Consider the following 23,302-nt stretch of genomic DNA (forward strand, 5'->3'; position numbering starts at 1 on the left):
GAGAAACAATCAAATTGAAAATTATTCAATTAAGTGAATCATAAATACAGTAGATTATCAAAATTGCAGTAAATTCACCTCCAGTGAAATAATAGAAGACAATTTTATGACTCATGAAATTGTAAATCGATCGAGAATTACTCGAGCTGTAGAGTTCTAGGAATATATTGTTATCGCATTGGAGGTGGAAATATTTATTTGGAACAAATTAATACGCAAGACTTACAGGAACTGAATAATAATATTACTATTTTATTGTTAGACTTTGTTAAATTAACGTTACCTATAGTTAACATCACAATTTGATAAATAAAACAAAAAATCTCTACATTTTACTCACACAGTATCCAATATTCTTAAAAAATGAAAACAATTCAGAATTGATAAAAAGTTTTGATTTTTCGATAGTTCAATTTATTGCCTCACTGGTTCGTATTTCCAATATATCTGTGAAATATTTTAAAAATAAGTCGTACTAGAATCTAGTCTAGACTCCATTAAATGCACTAGAGCTAGAATAGTTCAGACAAGACCCATCAAAAACACTGGTGTCAAGAGAAGTCACTTATATCGTCGAATATAGCATAATTTCACATTTGCCAACATTTTAATAACATATTTCTAATATTTTCGCAAAAAAATAAGATATCTACTGATCCTTAGTAGTTAGATGCGAAGTTTTTTTTTATAATATAGGTGTAGCAGACGAGCATGCAGTCCACCTGATGGTAAGTGGCTACTGCCGCTCATGGACATATGTAATCGACCCCAAATAGGATGTAGCGCAGATAATGTTTATCATATAGTTTTTTTTCATACCCATTCCTAAAATATATATAAATACTATATTTACTCATATTAGCAAATCAAACCAACCTGGAATAGAATAGGAACGTCCTGGGATTGTAATCGTAAATTGTAATATGGTAGAATTCCAATTACATATATATGCTTATTTTTTTGTATATCAGTTTATGTAATAAATTCCTGATTGCTCATAACTACGTATATCTTAGTTATTTTAACATGCAACCGTAGTGAACAGTTCTATCAGACATTTGATCGACTGCCAAATCGTCAATTTGTTCCTGTTCTTCTAATCAGGTCAGGTAGCCTGGATTCCCTTTATTTACAAGTATGTGGATTGGATCAATGTGTTTGGATCAGTATTGCCAAATCAAAATATAGATAAAGATGGATTTGTACAATATTTGAAGATCCACATATGAAACCTGTGTGTGGAACTCTTGGAATATGTGGGAGATTTACATAGATTTTAACACATAATTTTTAGCTGTTATGTTGCCGACCATTCTACCAATTAGAATATCCATTACCATACTAGGTGTATGGTAACGGACAAAACCCATACACGATACAAAATATAATAACATTAGTAGTGAAACTGATCCACAACTGCTAATATGTTTGAAACTTTATACGTAAACCTCTTACACGTTGTTATAGAAAACACAAATTAAGTTTGGGTTTTGTGTGTAGGCGATGTTTGGGGAAACTCGAGCAGTTTTATGGGAGTTTACAACGCGCACATTATTAAGACTTTGGCTATAAATTACTAGGAATATTATGTTTCCTCGTTCGAACGGTGCTTTTCTTTTTCTTTCGATTAGGTTGTCCTAGATAACTTTGCCTTATTACTGAATTTCGTGACTGTTTGACGGGAAATCAGTTTTATAAGAATAGTACGAGAAAAATGAGGAGGCATTTTTTTAATTTCTTATACCTTGATTGTCAATTATATTCCTTTTTATTCTGGGACAATTACAAGTAGATTGATCAAGATGATGAAGCCTTCATTATTATGAATATTCTTACTTCCAATATACCCAAGTTTCTAAGATTACTTCCAAGCGAGATTTGTCGTAGAAGAAACATTTTGTAAAGAATAATAGTTAGAGATCTTATTGACAAACTCTTAACTCCTCTGTGAACGTTAAATAATTACTGACTTAAAGGGCTGTCAGGGTGCCATCGAGTCTCGGCCACTTCGTTCGAGGCTAATAGGCATCGCATTTTACTCAGAACTGCCTACGATAACTGGGCAGTGAACCTGTTAGTTATCTTTAGAGTTAATGGGCAGGGTCACAGCGATTGTGGGCTGACTCATAAGTCATATTGCTAAGTTATTGTTGGTGGTCCTTATCGTATTACGGTTAGGGATGTAAGCTCCAAATTGATCAGATAAAGCTCTTTTCTTCGAACTTTTGGCTTTGCATTATTCTATAAATGTAAGATGATAGTACCTCTAAGAGTTGTAAACACGAAAAAGATCCCTTTGACATCAATTAGAAACAATAATGATATTTAGTGATTTGGCAACAAAAAATCATTTTCAAAATCGCCTATTGTTCAAACTATTGTCTGCCTTAATTATGAAAGCACCACGTAAGTATACGCACGGGGGTGCACTGGGGAATCTCGTTATTATTATATTAGAAGAGAAGACAAGTACTGAGACAGTCGGGACACGATGGCAACATGAATGCCTTTGAGTGCGTAATTACAGTGCCTCTCTGCTCGTTGAACTGAAACATTGCTGTCGGAAAAATGAGGGTCTTGTTAAAACTACACAAGTGCGTCCCGTCTGGTCACCATTGCCTATGAAGATTTACGACATGAAAAATGATATCGCGTTATGTCAGGAATAATTTTGATAAATTTACATTGTATCTCCCTTTACAATAGCTCCACTGTAAATTCTGTATTCAAACGTTTGTATGAAAGTGCAAATAACAACAACTTTCATATCGCACATTTAAATGGACCAACATGTGAAATATGTAATCTTCCTTCCTAGAAACATGATATTAGGTTACTTACAATCTTGGAGTTAATGTAAACAGCAGTGTTGCAATGATATGATATAATTTGTTATAGTATGGGATAGAACAGGATATTCAGTTGGGAGCTTTAATATACGTGTGAGAGGTCCTAACTTAATCCTCATGGGTACAATAAAATCCAATACTAATAACTTTTTATTGTACCTACATCGAAACAAAAATACAATAAAAGAACAAGAGAAACGTACACCAAAGACGGCCTTATCGCTAACAAACGATCTCTACCAGACAATCTTATGGTACAAATCAAAGACAATATGACAAAAACTTAGGTAGCGGACTAGCGATGCTCGTATATCCTATACGTATATAAGTATATGAATCTATTGGACTGAACTGAAAGAAATTCTATAAATATAGATATGATCTAACTAAAATAGGAAACAATGGATACATATTTTTAATGGGATTGTTGTCACAATTTCAAAAATTGCCAGCGTCGGATTGACATCAGACGGGTTGATAGCCTGTTTGCTTCAATAATCACAACAATATTTTTAACATCTTACAGTGGATTAAAGTAATCCACGAGGAGCGATTGGCAATAGCAATCTATTCTGCGTGAACGTTTCAGCAAACCATTTCGATATGCATGCAAATTGCACAAACCGATTTACTAATCGGACGCCGTCGAGTTGAAACGAAAGGCCGATTCCAATAATTTGGCTGATTGTGTGAATGATAGCGACTGCAAGTTGAGTGAAAAAAGGAACTCTTTGAAGAATTAAAAGAGCTTCGATTAAGTTGATCGTCCAAATCCATAGTAGTGAAGTGGTTAATACCCAAGAAACTGCTAGATAATGCCTAACACCTGATGAATGTTTTGCTAAGATTTACCAGATGTATCTTTCCAAATTTTTGACCAAGTTAGACAAACTTACATTGACAAATTTGACCAACTGACTAGTTACGCCAACAATTATGTACAATGGATGATATTATTCGTCTTGGACAAACTTACGAGTGACAGGCACATAAGAATTGTCAGTCTTAGAAGTTCCATAAATAATATGGAACTTGTAAGACTAGATCTAGTAAAAGTAATATATAAGAGAACTCGACAAATAATCTAGTTTTATTATATCCTTTGTGAGAAAATATGTTTTTTTTTTTAGTGTTAATAATAAATCTTTATTTGCTTAAATAAGGTACAGTAAATTAGGTGTAATAAATAATATGACTTCCACTTATTTAACATTAAAGGCATGCAAGGCATTTATACTGACGCGATCTTCATATGGACAAACACAAGATAAACATTAACTTCTTGTACGTGATTAGACGCAGCATATGATAACGTAATTTAATTATTTGATGTAATTGTAATTAGATAATTGAAACATAACAATTCTAATCCTAAACTGATAAAATTTTAATTGATTAGTAAGATAATAAAACCCAGGTTATCAATCTCTGCAATGAAATTCTAAAAGCGATAACGAATATAATTTATCATAATTCATCATTAATGAAAATCAAACTTTTTTCTATGAAAAACACATAACTCAGACTTTACGTTTTCATGCTTGAATAGCAAATTAAAACTATTATAGTTAAAGTTTTCCAAATAACGTATTTAGCCAATAGTCATTTTCTACGCTATATTCAAGTAAAGCAAGGAATGATTATATCACCAGATAAAACCTGCCAGCAAGCTGAAAATTCCAAACAAAATATCGCGAAACAAACCACAAAATGGCACGAAAGCACGTCGCAATTTGTGATGTAAATCATTTAAAATAATGATCCTCAAAGACACTGAAAATGAAACTGAAAACTCCAGCGGAATGGCTACCGTAGTTTTCCATACAGTTAGTAGGTTGTTGGAGCCTTTTAAATTTTTCAAGCTTTATAGGTTACTGGGTTAAGATCTGTTGAAAGTCGACGGTGCAGAATGGCATAATTCCGCTGAGTTGTTCATGCTCCTCTTTGAAATAAAACCAAAAGTAATGGGCATGGGCTGACCCAGCGTTGAAAAATTACCTTAAAAGTGAAAGTAACAGAAAGGGAGATTCAACATGATTTTGCATTAGTATTTAACCTTACTATGTCCGTATTATGATGCTTTATGTGTTTCACTAAAATTTACAGCAACAAACAATGACAAATAGATAAATATCAATCAATGAGGCTATAGACGTGACGTCAGATGACTAACGTTATTGAAAGCGATTAAGATTTTTTTTCGATTAAATAAATATTTTTTGCGTATTACCGACGTCTTCTATAGATCGACAAAGAGATATACTCTTATATAAGATTAACCTTACAGTAGGCGCTTTACTCCAATCATGTTATTACAATGATATTAACTTCTAATTCCTTTTCCTTAGGTGATAAAAGAAAGCATTAGTTTTAAACATTACCATGTCCGTGAGCACGATGCTCGAATTTCTTCGAATTATCCGACATCAGTTAACACAGCGCTGTTTTACTAAAAAGAGAATTTAAATCGAAGCCAAGTGTGAATAAAGGGTAAGAAATGTTCGAGACATAAGCGTTCGTTACATTTAACGGGCACATCACGGGGTCAGCGCACCACAAACATCGGATACCATCCCGACTTTATGATGTTTTATCAAGGTACCGTTGAGACGGCAGGTTGTTCTTTGCATCCTATTAGTAACGTTTACGCTTGAGTGCTATTCAAACTCGATCTAATTTGCATTTTAAGCTTTCCAACGCCACTATTTTTAATCTTATAAATATGTCCGTTGTTATTAATAATTAATGTATCCAAAGTTTTGCCTATGAATGTTCGAAATTTCTATCTTTGCCAGGCAAATATTGTATAGTTAATTATAATGACATCACTTTCATCAATTCATAAGTCGTTTCGAGATTTCTAGCCATTTAAGCTGTTATTATATTTATTTCCTCATCGAACACGAGAACTTACAGCTTACTTACCTCCCCTTGTCGATCTATTTTTACACCTACCATTCGTGGGACTTCAAACGGGACGTTTCACATTTCAATCATAACAGTGCGTGTTAATTAATGAGTAGAATTCGGGCATTCGCCTAAAACGGGTGGATAGTTCCAAATCCTTTGAAGTCCTTTGAAGTCCTCTCCAAAATGAAATATGGATGGGATGATGAGCACTTTAGTAATGTACAGTCCATTTAGGAGGATTATATTATTTTAAGCTCGACGAAAGCGTGGGACTTTGTTGTGACGAACAACGGTTTTACGTTACAAGATCCGGTAGTCAAGTTTTAGGGCCTGCTCTTCTATTTTCTACCAGTGTGTTAAGAGCTTGTTTAACGTTATACTATTTTAGGATTTAATTTTAGAGTAGCGGGTTTATTTTAAAGGTGATGAACGACGAGAATATGATATGAAGAACAACATGAATTACTAAAGGACTTATAAATGTTGTTCGTTGTATTCTACCATGAATTGTGAAATATATCAGACTGCCGAATTATTATTGGTTAATGTTAATAAAAAAAAAACGTAATTTACGTTGTGTTTAGACCATGGTGTCTAACACATTTGTTTTACAAGTAACGTAAATCTGATCTATATAAATATATATGGATAGGATGTGTATATGCATGTAACGACCAAGACGATGGATTAATGCTCTTAAATCCAAACACAGAAGTAACGCATCATTAACTTTATTCGCTTTAACGATAGACCTTTCAATTTAATGATCACATCTTCAGTGGGCATCGCCTCGTGACGTCACAATAAAACAAAGGACTGAATTGCCATTGAAAAGCAATCAATGGAATATTACAAATATAGGCACTGTTGTAATATATGAATATTTGCTTTGGCGAGACGATGGTTCAATTCACATTTTCAAATTAAGACACTAAAATGTAGAAATCACTTAAGAAATCTGAAAACTTTTAAAAGTTGCCGAGGCTACATAAATTTTCTAAGCTAGGACATGCATGCGTGTACAAATGTTAGAAACAGCTTTACTAACATAGTAAATTACAATAGAAGAGAATTTTACTTAAGAAGCTAAGAATACTCATTCAACAGTGGAATCACAGAGCAAGAAATCTCTATCGCCTGGCTATTACAAATCAATTTTCTGGTCCAAGAATTTCTATACGGAGCAGAGGACATCGAATATCATGTTGAACAATGAACACTAGTTTTCATTATTGGAATACCGAGGTATTGTCGGCAGAAATAGTTTGATCCTGATTGGGAATCCAGTGAACCAGGTGGAAGGTATATTACAAATCGAGCAAACATCCAATAAATTATAGTGCTTTAACATTTACAACGGTCTGGTGTTTTGGCACAGATTGTGAAATACGTGTTCTAGGGATGTATTAGAAATTGTTTTTGAGTGAGGTTCGTAAGGTATTCTCAGTATTCATACTCGTATATTAGACTGTGAAAAAGGGAACCATGTAAATAGAATGTTAGCAAAGTAGTATTAAATTTTGGTCAGAAATCTTAACGTTAACTTGGTTCAATTGATTCAAGGAGAAAAGTGAATTTATCATTTTATGAAAATGGTTGCAAGTTATTAACGTTGTCAACCGTAACTTTATTCGTTATTAATGAAAATATTTACTAAATCCATAATTATTACCGTTATCATTTAAATTGAAGTGATCATCAATCAAGTAGGACGCGGATTTTGGGTCTAAAACATATTACGTTTTTGCTCCCTATTACATAAAAACTATACAAATTAAAATCTATCAAATTAAAATCTATCAAATTAAAATCTATATCATATAAAAACCTGGCAAAATGTTTACAAATTCGATATAAATTTCCTAATTCCGGATCTAATTATAGTAACTTAAGTTGTAACGCGGTCATTATCGCTTTAAAGGTACTTGGTTGAATTTTACAATAGCCATTATGAGAAGACAGTGTCGCCTTTATTAAAGAAAACCAGGACAGTGTAGAACTAAGAGCTTGTTCAAGAAAACATAAATAAAATCCTTGATTACTCACGCAGCGTCGAGTGCTTTTTCCCTTTTCTAAGTATTTAAAAAAATATTATGATAAAGTGTTTTAGAATAGAAGAGTGTAATAACTTTATTTGTTTTTCGACTTTTCTTTAGAAAACGCTTTTATTTGATACTCATATCATGGGCGTACATAAAATTAATTGGCCTGCCATATTAGATTTAGAGTGACGTCAGTAGTTTAATCGTATATTGTCATCCAAACCAAACCGTCTATGCAAAATTTCAGTTAATAGGTCGAGGTTAAGTGGTTTATTATAAGTCAGTCAGTTAGACAAGACAGGGTAGATAAAAGCTGGAACTATTATTTGCCACAATTGCCATTAACTTATTTAAGACACTTATTTTCTGTCCTAAAATACAATAGTTTTAAAAGACGTAGGTACTAGTAATGAAATGACAATAGATGAGAAAAAGAATTTTAGATAATAACGGTTGTATAAGAAGAGGTTAAATCATATCGTATTAAGTACTTTCGATCCGTAAAATAACGTATCCACATGACATAACTTGGCAACTGATTTCCCTAATGTTTTTGCTCGTTAAACGTACGCAAGCAAAAACTAAACCACTTAAGACAAAGTAGTTTTCGATCATTCACCGATGGTGAGTGATTCTGCTGTTGAAAATAACAAAGGTTCTCTAAATATAGAAACTTTATAGGCCGTATCGTTGCTTCGGAGCTCGTATGTTTTATTACAACAGTCATCTCGTGATCATGCTTACTTAAGGCAATCATCTCACTTGAAATGCGTGGGCATTTAGCTGTATTCTTACGGCTTTAACCCATTTTGTCAATAAAATGCCATCAGATGTATGATATACATATAAAGTGAAAGTAAATAAAGGAATACTTAACAGTCTTCCTCTAATATCATTTACAAGCTCTTATTTAGACGATGTTGATGTTATTGTATCGATAAACGCCCTTTATCCATCTATCCAGTTATATCTAACAAAGATCGAAATTTGACAACGTTCAGAATTAAGAATTTGTCAAATATCCATCTTTGGTAACCAAAACATTGGACAGATTGACTATTAATAACGCGCGTAAGTCAACAATCCAGTCAATAACTGTTTAGTACTCTTGCGTCATTACTCTTTATTCGTGGCTTATGCTCGATACAACAAACACCTTACATTTCGTTTTATTAATTCGAACATGAATCGGATTAACTAATGGAATAAACTGGAGCGTTAATTGAACTTAACCGGCCGCTAGTTCCCACCTCTTGATTGACCAATTAGTCCACGTTAGTACGCGTATTAATTGTAGAATCAAAGAGGATATTAAAGTAATGAGGAAAGATCCTGCTTCTGAATCTGTTAATTACTTTTCGGATTACGTCCAACATTTAAATTAAATATCCCTATAAGGAAAAAAACAGGAAAATCAGCAACAAAACAAACATACAGCGTGTGCTAACTTCATTAAAATTTTCCTACAACTTCAGAAATTGGATCACGATGCCAATGCTGTAATAAAAGTTTGATTTGATTCATAAAGCCGACTTGATCCGTTAATACATGTATGCCAACCAAAAGTGCAAGTGACGTTTAAGTTACTTTTTATGTGAAAATAACGAACCCATGATGGAGACACATGTTATAATGTGGTACTGTCACCACACCCGACTGATATGCTGATTTGATTACCTACTACACAGACAATATAAGTGAAGTATGATTACAAATTTGTAATAGTATTGGGAGTCTCTGCAGAAATATTTGTACACCATCAATAATATCATGGCCTACTGTTTTTAATGTAAATTAGAAAGAAAGAAAAGTTCGATGTAACATCGCCAATACGTAAAACGTCAAAAGATCAAATCAAATCAAATCAAAATGTGTTGCAGTAATGTAATATACTACTACATTTATCAAAAGCACTCGTAAACAGAAATGGTACCACTCCTGCTTAGCGGCAGAAATACCTTAGAAGATTAATAGAAGACCTTCGTTGTCGATTTGCGCCTAGGAATAACTAGTTATTGATGTATTGGTCAAAATGCTATTGACTTGTTGGCTTGATGTCTATTATAAACAAATGATGACTCATAGGACCAAGTTATTGACCTCTTTAAAATTTCTCAAGAAAGTGACTGACCTAACCTGTTTGTTTGGGGTCAGGAATACCGTGAAACATTTTTGGCAACGGTTTTGTGATCGGATGGATCATTACATTTGGCTCGTGGGATGTTTAAGTTTTCTTAAATACCGCTATGACTTAGAAACAAGTTGGATTCCAGGACTATACAGATGTCTAAGTTCTACCATGCTCTTTTTACATATTATGTTAAATGGCCTCCGGAATTAACTTGACTCTGTGGTCACCTTATCAAACAATCTTTCACATAATTCCAAGAACTAAGGATAAGTGACAATTCCACAGTATTAAAATGGTCTTTTGAAATGTCAAAATAACATGTTGGAAACAGAAAAACATTGCCTCATTTGCTCTTTATTAATCAAGATTCTTAAATGCCTAAAACTAAAAATAAGTGTTCACGAATCTCCTATTGGAAAATTAAGATTTGATATACATATTTGTATATTGCTTTTTAAAACATTGCATATTTTTTTAGATCCCTGGTGTACGATAAAAATACAAATTTCCCGTACTCTTAACAAAGGAGTAAAATCACAAGCCGTGGAAAAATACTTTTTATTTACAGTGCCTTTGTTATTCCTTGCCTTACCCATTCTCCCATCGACTTTTTGTTATTAAAGATCAACACTGAATCAAAAGGTAATTTTGAATATTCTGAGAGGTCAGATTCCAATCAGTAGTAGTGTTGCCTACAATCGCCAGTCCTTGACTGTTCACCTAATGGCAAATAATGTTTTCAATGTGTTCGACGGCCTCCACAGTACCATACTTACATAGATTGCCCCGTAATTACTCATAGTTCCGAGAGTCATCACGACGATCAACAAGTGTAGTAATATCTGTAATCTCTTGTCGTGCACTACCTGTAGGAAGCGTCGCTTCCGTTCCGTATCTTGGTGCTTATGAAGTATATTATCATTAGAGCCGACGCTGCGTGACGTCACGTGCATAATTATGCGTCCATTAATGATGACTGCCTTCAAATGTTCCGTGTTGAAACGTTTTTTCATTACCTAAAATAGCGTGACGCAATATTTCAATTACTAGGTTGATGTATCTTTGTACGTTTAGGGAATTACGTAAATTTTAAAACCGCTTGAGAGACAAACCTTTTAAGGTAATAATGATGTGCTCACTCTCATTACTGACATAGGAAAATGTTTTTTTAAATAACGACAGAAATAATGAATCAAGGATGGAACAAAAGTACAAAATGAATTATACTTTTTTAAGATTCTGGTTTTTTAAATTCCTCCACTAATTAAATAAATATAGCGTATAATGATAACATTAACATTCGTACGTGACTTAAGATGAATTCGAGCAAACATGAGATATATATACCTTGGCAAGCTATCGACACCTTATCTGGAGAAATCACAGGCAATTGAAATTACATTACGACATTCTCAACTCGAGTTATATGATACGTGTTATAGACCTTCAAATTGAGATTCTAAACGATTGAATATCTTTCTGAATGAGAACCAGCATTAACCATCGATTGCGTTATAGTTAATGATGTGTGCCGAATCTATCGACAGAACATCAATAATGGCGAACCTTGAGTTCGTCTTGGTGACTGACAACCGACATTGAGCCATCTAAACAAAGTAGGCCTTGTCATAAGAAATCAAACGCACCCAACCGTATTTTAATCTTATAATAGGCATCTCAGTTGAAGCATCTCGCATGTCTCAGTTGGCCGAAATATACCGTTGGCTTTCTCCGAGAAATCTCCGATCTCTTGATCGCGACAACTTAGTTGATTACGAAGTGGGTATAGTATGTACACTGTATGTATCGTTGGATACATTAGTGTCAAGATTACCGATGCTGACGGCGTACGAAGGGTCAGGAGTGTTCGTGGAAGCTCGCTGGTTTCGCAACAAGTTACCGACGGTTTACGTCCGCCTGTCATTGATCGTACTTACTTAATTGTAAACGTTAATGACATCCATACTGATTAAGAGTAACATTTTTACAAGGGTACTTTGCATTGTGAAATCAAACATGAATGAATATATCAATTCGATGAACAAGTTTTATGAATAGTTCCAGGTACTATAGTGCATACAAAACAATGCAGTACAACAGTGCATACAATACCTTTGCTCGCTGGAAATATGACCATAGATATAATACAGATGCAAAGATTGGTTGCGTGGAACACCTCCGTCTATTTCCATACAAAATTGATGCTGCTTTGAGGTGTGGGCAGGAAGTGGGGACTGCGATACGACACAGTATCTCGTCGTGGAGCCCATACATCAGTAACCGTCTGCGTTTCGTCACACGACACGAGATTTTTATAACATTCGGCTTGATTGCCGACAGTTATCTTCTTCAAAGGTTTACGATCTCAAGTTTTGGGCAATATTTGTATAACGATATTGTGTACTGACAATTTTGACGTGAGTTACCGTTAATTTTATCTTGAGTTCCAATTTTAAAAGCATTTAAGTATACGCAAAGGGTACACAAAAGAAGTAGAGTCTAAGTCATGCGATACTTCGATCATCAGCGGCATTCTCAAACAATACAGACTATGCGTACTCATTCGTCAGAAAGCACACCAACAATGTTATCTTTTTGTTAATTAACACGTACTTGAGGCAAATGGAGAGGTGCAGTGGACAAACATTCAAGTGTCTACTTCCCCGAAGCGGTAGGTGGAAGAGTGCGCGGGCCATAAATATTAATGACAACAACTAAACAGACGGGTCACTGGCCTTTGATCCGATTGTTTGAAGGCTTCGACGCTCATTTTCCAGTATTAATTAAGAATACCTAACGCTGTTCATGGAATGTGATGTATGAGTGGATCTTAGTAATATTAAGGAAGGAATGATATATACGGAGGTAGGGTATGAACCATTTCCATAAATATGAACCTATTCTAAAAAGTCGGGTAAAGATACGATTGTATGATGATGTGTTTAAGTTTCTGTTCCACGTCAGTAGCAACACGGTAAAAAGCTAGAATAACATAAGGAGAAAACTACTGATCGTAAAGAAGCGGATGTATGGAATTATTTATTATTTTATCTAGAGCATTTGTATGGTTGTAAAGTCATGACAAAGTAAAATTCATAAATCGACCATTTTGATTGACGTACACAATCTATGATTTTAGTCTTATTGTTAAGGTTCAGTTTTGAAAGCCTATTATTAAGACTAGGTCATCCGACCGTCCGCCTGTGTTTATGCTACTTTTATATTTATATATTTAAAAAAGTAAAAGATACTTGATTTAAATGTTTACATCACTTATGTCAATATGGTGGATATCTTAAAAATATCTACGGGTACTTAGAATATAAATAAATTGTATATAACAATTAAGGCTCACGTTAACGACTCCGAACGAATGCAAGAAAAATAAAAGATATATATAAATCGCTAATTTCTATGAACTACTATTCACTATACATAAAATGTATTGAAATAACGAAACATACGTTGAACTTCATATATTCTACGTAATTTCTTTTATTGCAATATTTGCGTCAATTGTACCTTCGTCAATTTTAATCAATTTTAATAAATAATGTAGAATATCAATAACGACATGAACTAGTGTGTACGCGTAAAATTATTATAATCTTACAGTTACATTACAGTAACTAATTTTCATAACCGCTAATGAGGTAACTTTACGTCGGTTACCGGATATAATTAAAGATAATTGTGCAAAAGAAGAGAAGAACTTTAATGAAATAATTGCGGAAGAAAGTGTGAGCCAACACTCGTTTGTAAGATCGTTTGCTTTACTAATTTCATTTGCTTTTCGTTCGCGCCCTCAATTGTTTTTGAAGTTAGTTTTGTTAAAGAAATTAAGCCAAGGGTTATAACTCGTTGAGTGACCGTAACCCGTTTTCATATTGTTCTTTCTATTACCATCTTCTTATATATAAACTTCTCGTGTCACAATGTTAGTTACTGTACTCCTCGGAAACGGCTTTACCGATTTTCACCAAATTTTATACGCGAATGTGCATGCATGCATGCAGTAGGTCTGAGAATCAACTACTATCTATTTTTCACACCCCTAAGTGATAAGAGTTGTTCACCCTTAACAGTTTTTTATTTATATGGCAACACGTTTTCCGGGTCAGCTAGTTAAATTGATATTATTAACTCATGTCTACTTTTATTTTTTGATATGAGAACAATCCATCTAATTTCTGGTGCATATTTAATACGAATAAAGTACTTACATAAAATTTATGAGAATATTAACACCACAGACCTGTATTTGTTTGTTAATACAAATTACAAACTAACACAACATTTGATTGTTATGAAAAAGTGGCTATTGATCATTACAATACAAATCAATTATATTGTGATATCGGACAATAAATATTTACAGCTGATAAGCATTGAATGATGTCAATGTTTCATTGTAAATAATGCTGACGACAAAACAAAGGGACCTAATACATTTTTAGAAGCAGTCTAAGAAATAATATTATAGTAAAGACTTTAGACGGGTAAAATAAAGCCTCAAATTAAATATTATCACTTTATTGTGTAATGACGTTGACGAATTATATTGTATTTCACGACCCCGTGGTCTGAAGCGCAAAGGGTTCCGGGTTCGATCCCCGGCCAGACAGATATCTAAATGATCAATTTAGATTTCTGTTTCTGGGCCTGGGTGTTTGTGTATTTATCTATGTGTGTGTCCATGGCATCCACGACACAGGAAATCCTAGTGTGGGGCTGTGAGTGTAGAAAGCGTTTATTTATAAAAATAAAAAAAATATTTATAAAAATAAAATGCTACTAGCGACTATGGAGGCTTACATTTTACACTTAAAGCACGTCTCCATAGTTCATAACATAAAAAAGTCTGTTAGTCAGTTTTTTTGGCTGAATCGATTTCAAGAGCACGTTTACTTTTTCACAGATTAGAAGATAAGGAGTATGGATACAAAGTCCCTACTCTTATCGCTGTAAAGTCAATACGAAAATGGAGCATAGTGGTATACCCACATTGTGAAATGTATGTTACGCTACATACACTAAACATGTACTATGTATGTAATGTACATACAAACATTTTAGTGTTGATAAGTGATGTCAACGGGGCTCGTAAATCGGAACTATGAGACAGCGTGGGTCAGTGTCCTCTGCATTGACTGTGTAGTGTGGCCATTGTGCATGTTACAAAAAATGGGACGGGAAAAAGATTTTTGGTATTCTGGTGAATAACATTACTGTGCTATGGTACAAGCCTTCGGGTGAGATTTATGTCACGCATTATTTTTTTCGAGCGTCTTATTCGTGTCATATAAAATTATTGCAAGCTTCGCGTGTCTGTACATCGAGTGCAACATGGCAGTTATAAGAACTTTCAAAACTTTTGTCACTCTAAATAGAATTCTATGCAATTAATTCAAAGTCCTTATCTTGATTGAATATTTAGTCCTTATTCCATTAAAATCGATCTAGTCTATAAACAGTTCATACAATTTAAAGACAGAATTAATTTTCTAAAATTGCTGCGAAGCGAGCAATTTATTCTACCGATGTGCTCCGTGAGCTTGATAATATGGCTTTTTGGATAATTAACGTTATATTCTGAATCTATGTAAAAGAAATCAGCAATAAAATTATTGACAACAGCTTCATTCAGAAACTCGAAAACGGAAAGTAATATGATAGTGAAGTGATATTTAAGGTGCAGAAAATAGCCTTTCAATAGTATCAGGTTTTCCCATTCACACTCAGAATCATGGCGACACTAGCTGTGAGAGATTGCTCCCGCAACAATAAAGCAAATTAATGCCATTATAGTTGAGTAACGGATTTCGAGATATTAACTATTAAAGCGATTCGTTTAACGAACACTCCACTGTTATTAATATTAATTTATGGCACTTATTTATACAAATTAATTTTATTTAAACATCTGTCTGTATTTTGTTACATTGGATATAACAAACAAGCTATAGCACATCTGGTGTTAAGTCTGCTGTTCACAGACACCTGATGCTGACTCCTATTGAGTTCACAACACTGACTATCTGTAGTGTTGCATTAATCCTGCTTGAGGTTGCTAAGAATTGCGTAACTTTTTCTAAGTACTAAATTTGGACCTTTTAAAAAGAGAACATATCATCTTTTACCTCTGTCATAAAGCAGTAGTAGTGTGACAGTGCTGTCGCCTTTGACTACAAAGATTTCTACTTTAAATTTCTTTCACAATATCAGATTGATCTTTCACATCTATAAAAAAATCGCTAATATTTGTGAAGTCGTACTAATCCACATTTGGCCTAAATCACTCCTACTGTGCCAAAACATGACCAGCAATAGGACAATATGGTTGACGACGATGGAACTCCCGTAAATATTATATCCATATTTCGGGTTGTGCATAATACCCGAAAAATGAATAGTATTTTTTCAAAGTATGATAGCTCAACAGACGAGTATCACAACACGAATTTTAAACAGAAAATGCCTAATAAAATCGCAAGTAAACTATTCACTTAATAAAAGCTAAGCAAGTCTAATGGCACGAGTCAATCTTCATATTACAATCCGAGAATCTTCTCGCGTTCCACAACCATAAATAATAATTTAATCACGGTTTAAGTGAGTCTCGGTGTCACCGGACGCAACCATCTTGGATTCCTATGGGTGCGTTTATAACGAAGCTATAAATTATCATACATCAAGTAGTTCCTTTTGAGTATATAAAAACGTTAAGAATATGCTTTTCTTCAGAACTTTAGACTTAGACATTGATAGATAAGCTATGACCAGAAGATGACAAGCAATAGCAATAAATGATAACTTTGTACAACAATATCCATCTATATAAATTATTCATTTTGAAAATCTAACGATTTAACCATTCCAAAATCATCAATAATATAAACGGACCTAATTACAATTTAACATTACTAAAACAACAGAAAATGAAGGCCTAAGCATTTCATTGTAGATAACAAGACAGCCGATGGCCTCCGATAAGTTTTTACTGCCTACATAACAACCGGGTCTTCAAGAAGTTAAGACTCCGCATAAAAACAACCGATCTAAATCGTTGTTGCTTAAACAGACATCATATGTCTGTTTAAGCAACAACGATTTACAGTACGTCACCGCTTCACGGTTCGTTAACGAAATATCCGACACGAGGCGATAAAGAATCCTACAAGCAGATAACGCCTATAGCTTAGTCTTGTTCCATATCAAGTCCAACGCAAGTGATCTTGACGCTAACGCAACGCGTTGTGGCGCGGACATATAAACGTTTATAAAATATAAACGTACAGTAGTGGCACCGTACAAATATCTATAATCCTTATACTGTGGTAGTGGATACCCACTGAAGTTTCGTACTAGTAGTAGATTCGAATTAGGTAGGTACGACCTTCCATCCGTTTAATGCAAGAAAACAATTTTATATCAGAGTAAGTATGTAAAAAATACAGCGCAAGTGGTTTTACTAAAAATATCCTGGCCAGACCATAAGTAATTAAAATTTTTAAAATATATAATGTCGCTTATAAGGATCAAACTCTGTAAAGTAATGAATGATATATGACAAACTAAGGGAAAGCGTAATTTTTATAAGAAAATAGATTTAGTTTTCTTACAAACATTTTTTTTTAAATCATTCATTTGCCTAGGCAGAATATTTATAGCCAACTCGCTTGCGATATATTTCTTAACATACTAACTTTGATATAAAAGTTATTTTATTCATTAAAAGGATCGGTGAAATAATTATGAAAAGATTGTGTTATAGAGTTTCTTTCGCCGCTTGATCTCCAAAACAACACATCTTCCGAAATGGTGGTAGATTATATTGAGGTTAAAAAAAATATCTGTAAAGAATTCTTGATTTTGATTTCAATCGCGTTCGCTTTGAATCGCTCACGTAAGACGCAGCCTTAATATTCATTTAGGCCGCGTCACTAATACCTATCGATCACGATAACGCTAATAGGTACATGAGAAATGAATTAAACACGATTGCGATTACCCGTATATTTGCACAACAGCCTTTCGTCATGACTACGACGCACGTTTTAATTTTAAGTACTTCTAAAATTGCCAAAACATTAATATCACACGATCTTCTCATATAATTTTAAATAGAGATCTACCTCAGTTTCATAAAAGCTTGTATGAATTCAGTTTTTACAGGAGGTAAGAAAAACTTAATGGAATCAAAAGTAGTTCATATAGGAGGCTGTTATTTGGAACACCTTTCTAGGAACAGGCAAAATGGCTGATAGGATTTCAAGTATTGGCAAGAAATTTTTTTGGAATAGAATTCTTACATTAAATTACAATTCGAACAATTGTAAGTACCGTACCGAGGTGACAAAATATAATATAGTAATCATTTCTAAAGAGTTAAAATTAAAACATTTTACCTCATTGCACTAAGATTAAGTTAGGATGCAAAATGTATAAACTAATCTGATAAAACTGAAACATTCAAAAATAAAATTTCTCACATAAACAATTCAATGTGCGTTGTTACATAAAATTTACGTAAACCCGGTAAATACCATTGAAAGTATGATTTCTAAAGTTTAAATGAAAGTAAGTGTAACATAGCTCACGCTCTCTGATTCGGTGGATGTTAGTGAGAATCATTGTTTGGTCTTTCAACGGTCGATGGATTTAACAAAACGCCTTTCTATAAAGAAATACTTACAAAAGTAACCTAAAATAACTCGAAAAACTAAAAAAGTACAAACAATAATACTGGTCTCATTACAAGATAAATGCCAAACATACTTTAATTGAATATATTGTACATGTACTAGAAAATATCTTGGTATATGACGAAATGAATCGATAAATGGAAATGTAACCGTGAAAAGAATTAGCCTTTTCAAACAACAACAATGAAAAATTCATAGCTTTTACAAATCAATTACACCTACTTTGTTCCAGAAAATAAATTTTCCAATAACATAATAATATTTCGGTTAGCGATATGAAGACACTTGGTATATAATCAACAAAAAAAAATACCACAAGGCATGTGCATCGATCAAAAGTGTATGTACGTGGAATGAATGGAATTGACATTCAAAAGGCACATTAAAAGTTAAACTAACATTGATGTGACAAATAACCAAATATTTAAAACAAATTTAAATTTGATACGCTTGACCACTTTCCGTAGTAGTCTGATAGTAGGGTTTGATATTTTGGAGAATAATAATAAAAGTTAAGCCATGTAACTTAGAGATAACATTTTGAACATGTCCAAACTAGTCTTGGGATGTCAAAACTTGAATGATATGGGTTCGTTCAGGGATCATGATTACCGGACGTCACATAATAATGTTGTAATTAAACAAGATATAGGTAAATTAAAAAATAAGCTATCTGTATAGTATTAAAAATAATCGTAAAGGTTTAATTCAATAGCCATCCCGTATTCACTGAATTAAGTGCCGAAACACAATATTCTCACGGAAATCCCTCTATTGTAGCCATGGACTGGATGCCTGGCAGCCCCTCAAATTGTATGGTTGTATAGCTGTCTCGTTTCCACTCGCCATCCCACCCCATGCCATTGTGGGATAATTAAATATTTATGTCATCATAGATGGCAAGAAACATTATAGGTATGAATCAACTAATTAACATTTTAGACGGCTCATTGTTCAAATTAAAATTGGTTATAATATTACCTTAATTGCTTGGTTACATTTTTATAAAATTCTTATAATCTCTTTAGACACTAATATTAATTAAGCTAATGCGAAAGAAAGTGAAAGCAGGAATTTCGACACTCACAAACAATGGTCTATTCATACCGTAAAAATTAAACTAAAACAAAGCATAACAATTCTTTGTAACTTACCTTTTTATTTATAAAGATCCTACAATCTCAGAGACATTCCGGCAAATGATGTAAACACTATCACGAACTTAGTTAAATAGAAGATACTGGCACTAATAAAACCGTTAACGTTGACCGTTCGCTGATAATAAACAGAACGGATGTGAAAACACTGAACCACAGGCACTGATTTAAATGCGCTTGTATTGTATTGTAATATAAGAAAACAGATAACACTTCATTATAAATCATAGACAAAGCTCGAACACGAGAAGCTTTTTCACGGACAAGCGACGTGCGGCTCCCTCAGCATTTGAATAGAGACTGCATCAGTCGGGGGCATGTCGGGGGTCGGAGCGGGGGGAGCGCAGTAGGGGGCGCGCGCGTCGAACGCTCCGAGGCGTCGAACCAGCCTTGTGTCACACTCTGATATGATAACCAATGTATACAACGCTGATGATATTAGAATGAACTGACGCGACTTTCGAAAGAAAGGGAAACGCCCGCTCACACGAAGTAATTTTAGATCCACGTTCAATTTGTATCGAAATGCTATAGTCATGATAAAAATCAAAGTGAACGACTATACATAAATAGACCAAAACATTATACTTTACAAATTGAAATAGTACTAAAAGCTATACATTCTCCAAAGAAAATAATAGTTATTAAAAACGTGAAAGAAAAAAAGATGGCATGTGTTGACAATACCACTAATAACAATAAACAATAAAACAAGGGATGGAAATGAACGAGAAACAAAACTCTACGAAGCATAACAAGGGTGAGGGTCGGTAAAGATAGAGCTACAAGAATGGTCAGATAACATTATGCGGAATGTTTAGGACCGCTCTATTCACTACTGAAAAACATTCAAATAACATTTGGCTTGAGGATACAATTGCATTACTGTAAAAGCTATGTGGTCCAATAATAGTTTCGTAGATTGCGGTTAAAGTTGTGTTATATTATTCTGACATTACGGCAGCAACGGATAAATTTCATAAAGCCGTATTAACGTAGTTTCCAGTTTGTTTTGTCAGTTGGAATTCAAAATTCATTTGACGTTTTTAGGTCACTGAAACCTAAAACTTAGTGTCAATAAAATCTCTCCTATATCAATTTGTCAAGCATAGCATATAATTTATTGTATATCCGAAAATAATCGTTAAATCAGGCAACTCAAAAAGCGTACAAATCTTGATGAACGATGTTGAAGAGATGATATCTTTCCGGTTACAGTCCCTTCCATGACTCGTGCCAAAGTAAACAAAAACAAAAGGCGACTGTTTCGTTACGCGTTACGTAATTAAGAAGCATATGGTCCCCATTTCAAATAGCTGGGTGGTAACGTAATAGGTTATAATTTATCGGTATTTAATAACATAATTATGACAGACATATTAGAGCAGTGAATGACCACATAAATAGTACATGAACTGATGAGTGTACTATTTTGCTTTCTAGACAATATTAAGCGACTTAAAATTCAAAGAATGAGGTCCTGAATGCGACATTTATCATATTTAATTCTAACCTTTAATAATTATTTTTTTTATGTAAATATTACATTACACAATACAGTTCATGTTGGTACAAGTAAAAGAAGAGTAGGATGGAATGAAGGCAAAATTTATAAATAAATAATTAAGTCTGAGAGTTGTAGAAAGTACTACTTTTAGAAAAGTTTTCAAAACATTCATTTTTATAAAGATAAGCGAACCTAATAGCTAACACTGATATCATTTTAGTGCCTAAAACGCGATTTGCAAACCAATGTATTTTTGATACCTAATAATGTATTTAATATCAAGGAATAAACAGAAGAATTTGAAATCGTATTCAATAAACAAGTAATTAATTAAAAAAATCAAAAACCCGACTGCCCCAAAAAGGCTTAAGTAGAATTTCCAAAAGCAGTGAAATAGGCATTTCATTATTTTTATCCAGAAAGCCAAATACAAAGTTTCATAGTAGGTGTCTGCTTCAAAAACAAAAGATCTTCAATCAATATTATCCTATTTTATCCTCGTAGTGCTCATTTACGCTATATAAAGAAACTATGTGTAAAATTCCAACACGCTTAAGTTCAGCGGTTTCCCTTTGCGTTGATTTCTGGAACAGCAACTCTCTCATTTAGTCATACAGTTATCTCGATGTGTATATACGAGTATATATGTACTAGCTGACCGGGCAAAAATTGTGTTACCATATAAATAAAAAAATGTTAAGGGTGAACAACCCTTATCACTTAGGGGTAAAAAAATAGATAGTGGCCGATTCTCAGACCTACTGAATATGAATATAAAATTTGGTGAAAATCGGTGAAGCCGTTTCGGAGGAGTACGGTAACTTAAACGAGAATTTTATATAAAAGATATATTATATAATGTATGTGTATTCTCCTCTTAATTTCCTTTATTTTGACATCCAACTCGATGGGTTTGGTTAACTTTTTTTAAAACGTGTTACTATTTCGTGAAAAGATCCACCATTTTCGGTCTATAAAATATATAACTTCAGTAATTCAAAGTTTCGGTCATTATTTTACCTCGTTAGAGGTAGAATTTCATTATTTTTATCCAACAAGCCTGATACAAAATTTCATAGTGTTTGCTTCAAAATTGACGGATGTTCATATGAACTTTTAACCCTTATTTTACCCTCTACGGGGTTGATTTTTCGGATGGGGATAAATAAGTGCGTCCTTATTCCTATCCAGAAAGCCAAATACAAAATTTTATAGTAGTTACTTCAAAATTAAAGGATTTCAAAAAACTGTTTTCCCCTATTTTACCCTCTTAAGGGTAGATTTTCCAAAAGGCCTTTCTTAGTACTTATTCACGCTATATAGAAAACCTATGTGCAAAATTTCAGAACTGTAAGATCCTTAGTTTAGGCTGTACGTTGATTTCTGAAAAATGAAAAAGTCATTTAGCTTGTCAGTCAGTCAGTCACCTTGCTGTTTTATATATATACAAATATGTTTTTATAATCTCCGTTTAATTTCCTTTCATTTGATATCCTACTCGATAGGTTCGGTTAACTCTTTTTTTTACATGTGTTACTATTTTGCGCCAAAAATCCGCCATTTCGTTTTTATTTTACTAACACCTATCTAAGGACACTCGGGTCATTGAGACAAATATAATGACACCTTAACTGTTGAAATTCATCCAGCCGTTTGTTAGATCGGATCAAATAAAGAAAGACAAACATACAAGATACGCGCGAAAAACATAACCCTTCCTTGGCAGTCGGGTAATAAGTCTATAATTAATAAATACAAAGTTTAAGATATTTGTTTAAAATAAACCAACTTTCTCCCCTACGAATGTTTTGTTGGCGCGCTAAATATAGCTGAAAATCGTGAATACTTCACCCTCTCGTTACAATTTATTTCAATTTTTTTTTTTCTTTTTATATGTAACCTAACGATAAGGCAGACGGGCTGCCTGATGGAAAGCAGTCACCGTCGCCTATGGACATTTGCAACACCAGAGGAGTCGCCAATGCATCGCCGGCTTTGAAG

The 23,302-nt window shown here is 33.6% G+C and overlaps 1 protein-coding gene across 1 annotated transcript in view; it reads right to left on the reverse strand.

Annotated features, from left to right (window-relative positions):
• Window positions 1–20,082, reverse strand: part of Src64B (Tyrosine-protein kinase Src64B) — a 71,251-nt gene extending 51,169 nt beyond the window's left edge. The window contains exon 1 of the mRNA XM_073091697.1: window positions 19,792–20,082. The gene's annotated coding sequence lies outside the window, so the exon portion shown is untranslated. The remainder of the gene's footprint in view (window positions 1–19,791) is intronic.
• Window positions 20,083–23,302: the final 3,220 nt, after the last annotated feature.

Source organism: Epargyreus clarus, unplaced genomic scaffold (genome assembly GCF_041222505.1).
Source record: "Epargyreus clarus isolate Ecla_fem2 unplaced genomic scaffold, WU_Ecla_fem_2.2 ptg000034l, whole genome shotgun sequence".
Lineage (NCBI taxonomy): Eukaryota > Metazoa > Arthropoda > Insecta > Lepidoptera > Hesperiidae > Epargyreus > Epargyreus clarus.